This window comes from Hyperolius riggenbachi, chromosome 6 (genome assembly GCF_040937935.1).
Source record: "Hyperolius riggenbachi isolate aHypRig1 chromosome 6, aHypRig1.pri, whole genome shotgun sequence".
Lineage (NCBI taxonomy): Eukaryota > Metazoa > Chordata > Amphibia > Anura > Hyperoliidae > Hyperolius > Hyperolius riggenbachi.
Window position 1 is genome coordinate 290,943,065 of NC_090651.1, and position 8,067 is coordinate 290,951,131.

At 48.1% G+C, this 8,067-nt stretch overlaps 1 pseudogene; it reads right to left on the reverse strand.

The window, feature by feature from the left end:
- Positions 1–7,749: 7,749 nt before the first annotated feature.
- Positions 7,750–7,831, reverse strand: LOC137523215 (U2 spliceosomal RNA; annotated as a pseudogene).
- Positions 7,832–8,067: the final 236 nt, after the last annotated feature.

Below are 8,067 nucleotides of genomic sequence, written 5' to 3' on the forward strand. Positions count from 1 at the left end.
TCAATGGACAAGCGAATTCTAAAACCTACAGGGACTGTTTCTGGCCACAAAAGGGATGGCAAAGTTGTTTCAAGGGGCCTAACACTTGGACAGTGGTATGTCGGAGGGGGATCCATGACAAAAGTCCCACCAAAAATTACACCCGCTTCACACTGACTGACAAAACGCCGCATTTTACGCACAGCACTCCGCAAACAACCGCAAAGACCTTTAGTGATTATGTCAGGTGAGCATTTCTTTGGTTTTACTTGTTGACACCTCCAGGACATTTTAGTCCTCTCGGCGGCAATCTTTGCGTAGTGTTGTGTAGTGGCCACCATGCTTGTGAGCACAATCACGGGAGTGCAGGCGATTATGGTCGGTGCACTACTAAGACCAGCAGACCTGTCTCCAACAGCTAACTTGTGCACTGGCCACAGCTATACAATAGCAGAAAAAATAATGTATCAGCCCTAAGAAGGGCTTAGCTGTTCAGGACAATATGGTAGTAGCAAGAATCTGCATTGAGGACACAGAACACAGGCCTACCAAAGGCCTCGTTTCCATCTATGCGCTTCTGTCCACTTTTCAGCAACGTATCAATCTGTAACATTGATGTGCTGTCACAACATGTCCCTTATCTGCCTAGCACAGAAGCCAAACACAGACAGCAAAATGTCTTCTGTGCTGGCTTTCTGATAGGTGGGGTGGGCAGTCCAGGTGGAAAGGAAGCTGATTGGCTGCCATGTGTCTGCTGACTGTGAGGTAAGGGGTCAAAGTTTAGCTCAATGATGATGTATAGGGGGCAGGTCGAACATGCCATGTATCTGCCTGAGGAGGCGAACACGAACACCCCTTGTTTGCCGCAAAAATTCTCCAGGTGAATAGTTCGACCCAACTTCGTTAAAGAGGAACTGTAATTAGATATATCAGAATTTAATACGTTATTCAGGATACACAATTTTAGAATAATTATTCTGGTTTCAGCATCAGAAACACTTCCTATATGTATATATTGCTGTATATTGTTCAGTAACTCCATCCTCCCAGTGATGTTTAGTCTAGGCCATTTAGTTATGCAGCAGGGGCATAACTACAATTCATGAGGCCCCCATACCCCTCCCCAGCAAAACTTTGATGGAGCCCACCAGTGTTCACACCATTTCCCTTGTCTACGCCTGGAGACCCACTTGGCCATCTTGCAGGGGTCATAAAACAAGTGTGGCCATCATAATCTTCACACCCATAACAAGTGTAGCTACAAAAACACCTGATCTGAAAGATGGACCCTTTATCAGCGGGAGCGAAATAATATTTTGGCCCCCTGACAGCTCTGAGCCCCTCTGCGCTTCTATACTGTAGTTATGCCCCAGTTATGCAGCCTTTTGCCCCAGAGCATTCTGGGAGACCAGGGCCCAAATGCAATTCACGTTTTCTCCTGAGTTTTCTCCTGAGTAATATTTTCACAACTTGTCATAAAATGCAATTTAACCAACCAACAAGCCAGAAAATACTCAAAATATATTTGGTAGTTCTTTTTCACCAACTTTTGGGTACTTTTTCATTTTTTAAATGTTGAAAAGTTAGTTTGAAGAGAATATGACAATGATATCCTAGGAGATAACTCAGGTGCAAAAATTAATTGCATTTGGGCCCAGGGGCCATATGCAATTAACTTTTTCTCCTGAGTTTTCTCCAAGGTGATATTTTTAAACTTGTCAATAAAATGCCTTTTAAGCCACCAGCAAGCAAAAAAATACTCAAAATAATTTTTATAGTACTTTTTCACCTACTTTTTGGTACTTTTTCTATTACAAAATGCTGAAAATCTATTTTAAAAAGATGTTGAAAATTTCTAGAGAAAACTCTGGTGAAAAAGTGAATTGCATATGGCCCCAGGTGTTGTTTCTGCTCACTTCACAAAAAAAACCCAACAACATCCTGCAATATTGCTCCTTGCCAGCAGTAAAGCTGTGATAAATGTTAGAGTGTAAATCAAGATGAGGAAAGATTTTACAATAGGCACATATAGGCTAAATAATTTACAAATGAATATTGTAAAAAATAATCAATTTCATAATTTATGATCTGTTAAGTTCTTTTTTTTAAGTTTTATACACACACTAGATGGCCCTAGTCTAAAGCGGCCATTTGGGGACATTGCTTCCAAGAATCTAGCATGTGAACGTCGGCCACTGATCAGAACTAATCATTTTTCCACCGTCTCTGTCCATCTCTCTGCCTGATATAACAATAACTGTTAACCACCCTAGCGTTCTGGACGAGCTGAGCTCGTCCAAGAAAAAGTTGCTGCTAGTGTTTCGGATGAGCTCAGCTCGTCCAGCACTTCCCCCACTCACCGCTGTGCAGCGCGTGCATTCGGCCGCCTTCTCTGTGCTGCTGCGGCTGCTGCGGGGCTCCCTCTCCCTCCTGCTGGGCTCTGATCGCCGGTCCCCAGCTCCCCCGATCCTCCGGGCCCCGCTCCCCTCTTCTCTCCGCAATTCTCCGGAGATCCGGCATTCAGGGAAGATGGCGCAGCCCAGCCACTTCCTCTGACGCCGGCTCCTGCGCCCCCCAGTGTCCGTCGCGGCGACAGCATCATTAGATTACATAGGGAAACAAACTCTATGTAATCCAATCATGCTACTGTAATTCAAAAAGTTGTTTGCACAAACACAAACACCTGTCAGCTCTCAATAAAAGCCCTGAACCGTTACTGCCTCTCCCTCTTTCAGAGTCCCCAGCGTCCAGTGTTAGTCTGTTGTCAGCTATCATCTGTGATTTCTGTGCGATTTCTGTGCGATTACTGCTTTTTTCCAGCCTTAGCTTCGTTCATATTACTGTCAGATTCGTATTGCTTTCCGTCTTTTTCAAGACACTGTGATCCCTGTGCGTTTGCTTTTGCTGTTTTTTTTTGGTCGCTGCCCGTGACCCCGTACCCTGCTTGGGGTCATGGCCTCGTCCTACCGGAGGCGTGTGCGTGACGAGGAGTTGCTGGATGTCCTCGAGGCAAGCGACAGCGAAGACGAGCTCCTAGAGGAATCGACAGACAGCGAGGTTTCCGGTAACCTGTCTTCGGAGACGGAGACCAGTGATGAGGAAGCCGAGGAGCCAGTGACGGTCGCACGCACCTGGTGTGAGCTGGGGAGCCCCACTCAAGCTCCGCCACCCAGGTTCCCCTTCACAGCGGCACCCGGGCAGAAGATCGCGTGCGACGAGAGTCCGCTGTCCTTTCTGGAGCTCTTCCTGACTGATGACGTCATCCGCAAGATCGTTAAGGAGCCGAATCGCTATGCAGCGCAACATCAGCAGGAATCTTCTCTACCCAGGTTCTCGCGGAGCAGGAAGTGGGAACCTGTGACCAGCAACGACATCTGGGTGTTCCTGGGGCTCGTCATCCTCCAGGGAGTTGTTAGTAAGCCGCTGCAGAAGTGGTACTGGACCACTAATAAGATCCTCAGTACGCCCTTCTTTGGATCTGTTATGTCCGAGCCACGGTACACCCTCATCATGAAGTATTTGCACTTCGGAAACAACGAGGAGTTTGATGAGGCCACCCATCCCGCACCCAAGCTGAAAAAAATTTGGGACCTATACCAGATGATTGTTGCGAACTTCAAGGCTGTGTATGTTCCAGTTCCAGATCGCGACATCACGGTTGACGAAAGCCTCATGGCATATAAGGGGAGACTGAGCTGGGTGCAATTTATTGCATCAAAAAGGGCACGCTTTGGGGTGAAGTCGTTTATGCTCTGTGAGGCCAAGTCCGGGTACATCTGGAACTCTGTAATTTACACGGGCAAAGGCACCAAATTTGCCCCTCAGTTCAGCCAGTTTGGGTGTGCCACCTCCTCTGTCCTAACCCTAATTGAGCCATTGCTGGATCAGGGGTACTGCCTGACGACAGACAATTTCTACAGCTCCCCTGAACTTTTTGATTACCTGGTCCAGCATAAAACCGATGCCTATGGTACCTTGAGGGCCAACCGTCGCAATCTGCCGCCGGCCTTTTCTGCCAGGAAGCTGAAGAAGGGGCAGGTCGTTGCCTGGCAGAAAGGCAAAATGATGGCTCTGAGGTGGAAGGACAAACGTGATGTATGTGTCCTCAGCACTATTCATAATGCCGAGACTGTCCGCACCACCAACAGGAGTAAACAGGAGGTGGATAAACCCAAAGCCATACTGGATTACAACAACACTATGGGGGGTGTGGACAGGGCTGATGGAGCCATGACCTTCTACCCGGCTGTCCGCAAGCAGCAGCGGAAATATTATAAAAAAAATTTCCGCCACTTACTTGAGCAGTGCTTGTGGAATGGCTATGTGCTATACAAGAAAAGCTGTGTAAGGCCTGTACCCCACCACGACTTTGTCTGGCAGCTGACGGAAGCAATCTGCATGAAGTACCCCCCACCAGAGTCAACATCTAGACCGGGGTGCAGGGCATCATATGTCGTGAATCCGGCACGGCTTTCAGGGAGACACTTTGTGGAGTACTTGCCACCGACCCCACAGAAAGCAAACCCTACAAGAAGGTGCGTTGTTTGCTGCAATAAGAAGGACAAGGATGGCAAAAAGATGCGGAAGGAGACCCGCACTTATTGCCCGGACTGTGACGTGGCACTTTGCGCATTACCATGCTTCAAGATCTACCACACTAAAGAAGTGTTCTAAAGTACACTCGTACCCTGTATAATTTTGTTTCTGCCTTCATTTATTTATTTCTGCATTGATTTATTTATTTCTGCATTTTCTTTATATTTCTGCATTGAGGAAAAATGCAAGGTATTTCAGTTTGTCATTAATAAATTTTATTTTATTTTTGACAAGAATTAGTGTTTGACACTTTTATTATACTCAGAATGTATACTAAACTCTTGCTTGGCTCATTTTGGTAAGTTACAGGAAAAAGGTGCTGAAAATTAAATGTACCGCTTTTTGCACAGAAATCCTTGGGAATCAGAACGCCGAGGTGGTTAATAACATCCCTAACGTCAGTTTCTAAAGCACGGTGCTTAGGGGTAATATTTGGCTCATCTCTTGCTCTTATTCCTCACATTCGCTCGCTAACCAGCTCCTGTTATCTCCAACTCAAAAACATATCTTGCATCCGACCTTTTCTCACTCAGGACATAACTAAAATTTTAGTATGTGCTCTTATAATATCTCGTCTGGACTATTGTAATATACGGTTTGGTGGGCTACCAACTAAAAGGCTGGCACTGCTCTAGACTGTACTGAACTTGGTTGCTTCTCTCTGTCAAGCTCTTCTTTGGCTTCCAATTAACAAAAGGATCCATTTCAAACTCTTAACCCTAACCTACAATGCTCTCCACAATCTCTCTCTCCTGTACATTTTCTCACTAGTTTCCAGATACCAACCTGAATGCAATTTTAGATCTGCACACAACCTTCTTTTGTCCTCCTCTAGAATGACCTTCTCACATTCATGTATATGTTACGGCCAAAACCAGAAATTGGCCAATTCTAGAATTGGCCGGCCGTTTCTAGAACTGGCCGATTTGACGTCGGCCAAAGTCCAAAATGCTGGGAATTTCTGACATTGGCCGGCCAGTTCTAGAAACGGCCAAAGTCAGTCGGCCAAAGTCCAAAACGCAGAAATCTCAGAACATCCTGGGCCCTGTCTAGCACCATGAATGGCACTCGGAACTTCCTCTCTGCTCTGAAATACACACAACAGCATAATAATCTTTTTAAAGAAAAGCATTTCTTAGTTACAGCTGATGCAAATCCTGCAATAAATCTGCAGTGTGTCTACATTCTGTTTTCTTGGGAGCAGACATATTGTTAACATCCTATGCTTTTAAATTAGCTGCTCTGCTGTGGCAGTCAGGTGACAGGGGGAGAGATCAAATTACAGTGGTGATTAGTCACAGATGAGGGGGGGGGGTGTATGGCTGGGGGGGCTTTGCTGGGGGCTTTGCATTGCTGGGGGTGCTTTGCATGGGGGGGGGGGTCTTTGCTGGGGGGCTGTGCATGGCTATGGGTGCTTTGATGTGCATTTTGCATGGTCTGGGGGGGTTGCATTGCATGGCTGGGGGGTGCTTTGCTGTGCACTTTGCATGGTCTGGGGGAAGGGGGGGCTTTGCTTGGTGCTTTGCTGTGCACTTTGCATGGTGGGGGGGGGGGGGGCGGCTTTGCATGGCTGGGGGGGTCTTTGCTGGGTGATTTGCATGGTGGGTGGGGGGGTGGCTTTGCATGGCTAGGGGGGTCTTTGCTGGGTGATTTGCATGGTGGGGGGGGCGGCTTTGCATGGCTTGGGGGTCTTTTCTGGGTGCCTTTTAGGCTGGGGGCGCTTTGCTGGGCTGAGGGGGGGGGGCTTTCCTGGAGGCTGCTAGCACTAGTATTCAGACCAGGGCGACCAGAGAGGTGGAGAGAGGCAGAGTGCGCGCTCTACCCGTCCGGACCATACACTTTAATGCGGAAGTGTTTAATGATGTCACTTCTGCATTGAAGTGTATGCGTCCTGCGGGTCGCGTGAGCTGCACTGCCTCTCTCTGCTTCCCCGGTCCAGTCGCCCTGATCTGAGGTCTAGAACGGCAGCGGGGGAGGAGCGGGGCTTCCTGGCTGGCGGTGGGGAAGGGAGAGCAGCTGGCGGGGGAGCGGTGACGGAAACTTCGGGACTTGGCCGACCAAGGTAAGTCACAACGCTTTCTGGCCGGCCAAAGTCCAAAATTAACAGGCATTTTGTATATTGGCCGGATCAGCCGGCTACTTCGCGTTGTGACCGTCCAGAACCCGAAGTGGCGAGACTTCGGGTTCTGGCCGTAACATATACAAGATTACGCACATGCTTCAACCCTCCTCTGGAATGCCCTGCCACAACCCTTCCACCACTCGCCAGCCTTTGAAATCTTTAAATGCTCCCTCAAAACTCAATTTTTCCCACAAGCATAAGCTCTAACTTTTTCCCCTTCGGCCTCTAGCCGAAGTTGTACTTCTTACTAGATAACCTAAAAACACACTGCTTCTATGTATGAATATTGTATACTACCCCACCTCTTGTTCCCAGCATTCCTTTACATTGTAAGCTGGCAAGGGCAGGGCCCTCTCGCCCTTTTGCGTCTAGGAATTTGTTATATATTGTATTACTCATGTTACTTATAATATAATATCCACCTCATTGGGGATGCCTGGAGCTTCTCTGAGGACCTCCTTATCTAGCAAACTGATCATCACTGGTATATATACTGGTTCATCCAAGTACAAGTGCATGAAATACGATTCTATCCCCGAAGGGAATTTCCCCCTTTGCCTTCGGCACAGGGGGCTTTTGGGTCCTCCGACACCTGAAGGATTGGAGGACCCCAACATGCCCTGTGGTTACCCCACATGGATGCCCACATGGTCTGGGTGGCTCCCCCAAGAGGGAGCCGGGTTGGGGACCGAGGTCCCCAGGGGACAAAATCCCCAGTGCCAGCAAGCTGGCCCCGACCTTGTGGCCAGCGTTATAAAAATTCCGCCCTCTCCCTAGCCAAAAGGCCGGGGAGCTGCATTAGTTGGCTATGCATATGGACAGTACAGACCTTAGCACCTTACTCTGCCATGGGGTTTTCCAGGCCCCGGGTTTTTCAGGTACTCCTGGAGCACCACTTCCAGGGGCAGTACGCCTAAGCACATCCCTCAGCCCTTCAGCCTCAAGTCAGCCTCTGGGGAATTATGAACCAAGAACAGACACCTTTACTAGAGGATCTGAGGTTCCCCTCGCCCTCAGTCACTCATTCAAGGTGTCCTCCCCCGGATCAGGCCTAGGGGTCCCAGTAACATGCCTCCCTGAGACCAATAAGAACAGATACTACACTTGATCTTAGCCAAAAGGCCAAGAACCGATGAGTAACAGTTGTGCCCAAGTCCGTTACATGGTTATGTTAGGCAACAAAAACTAAAATAGAAATGGTCACAGTGAGGTTCTACAGAGTAGCCAAGCAGGTCGGGGTGACCTAAACCACTAGGAAAGTATAGGGGACTAAAAGAGACCGAAAAGCCCTCCTACTAAAAAGCAATGCTTGGTGTGATTTCCCTTCTTAAAACAGAACGTACTTTAAGCTTTAAGTGAACATCTGTGGT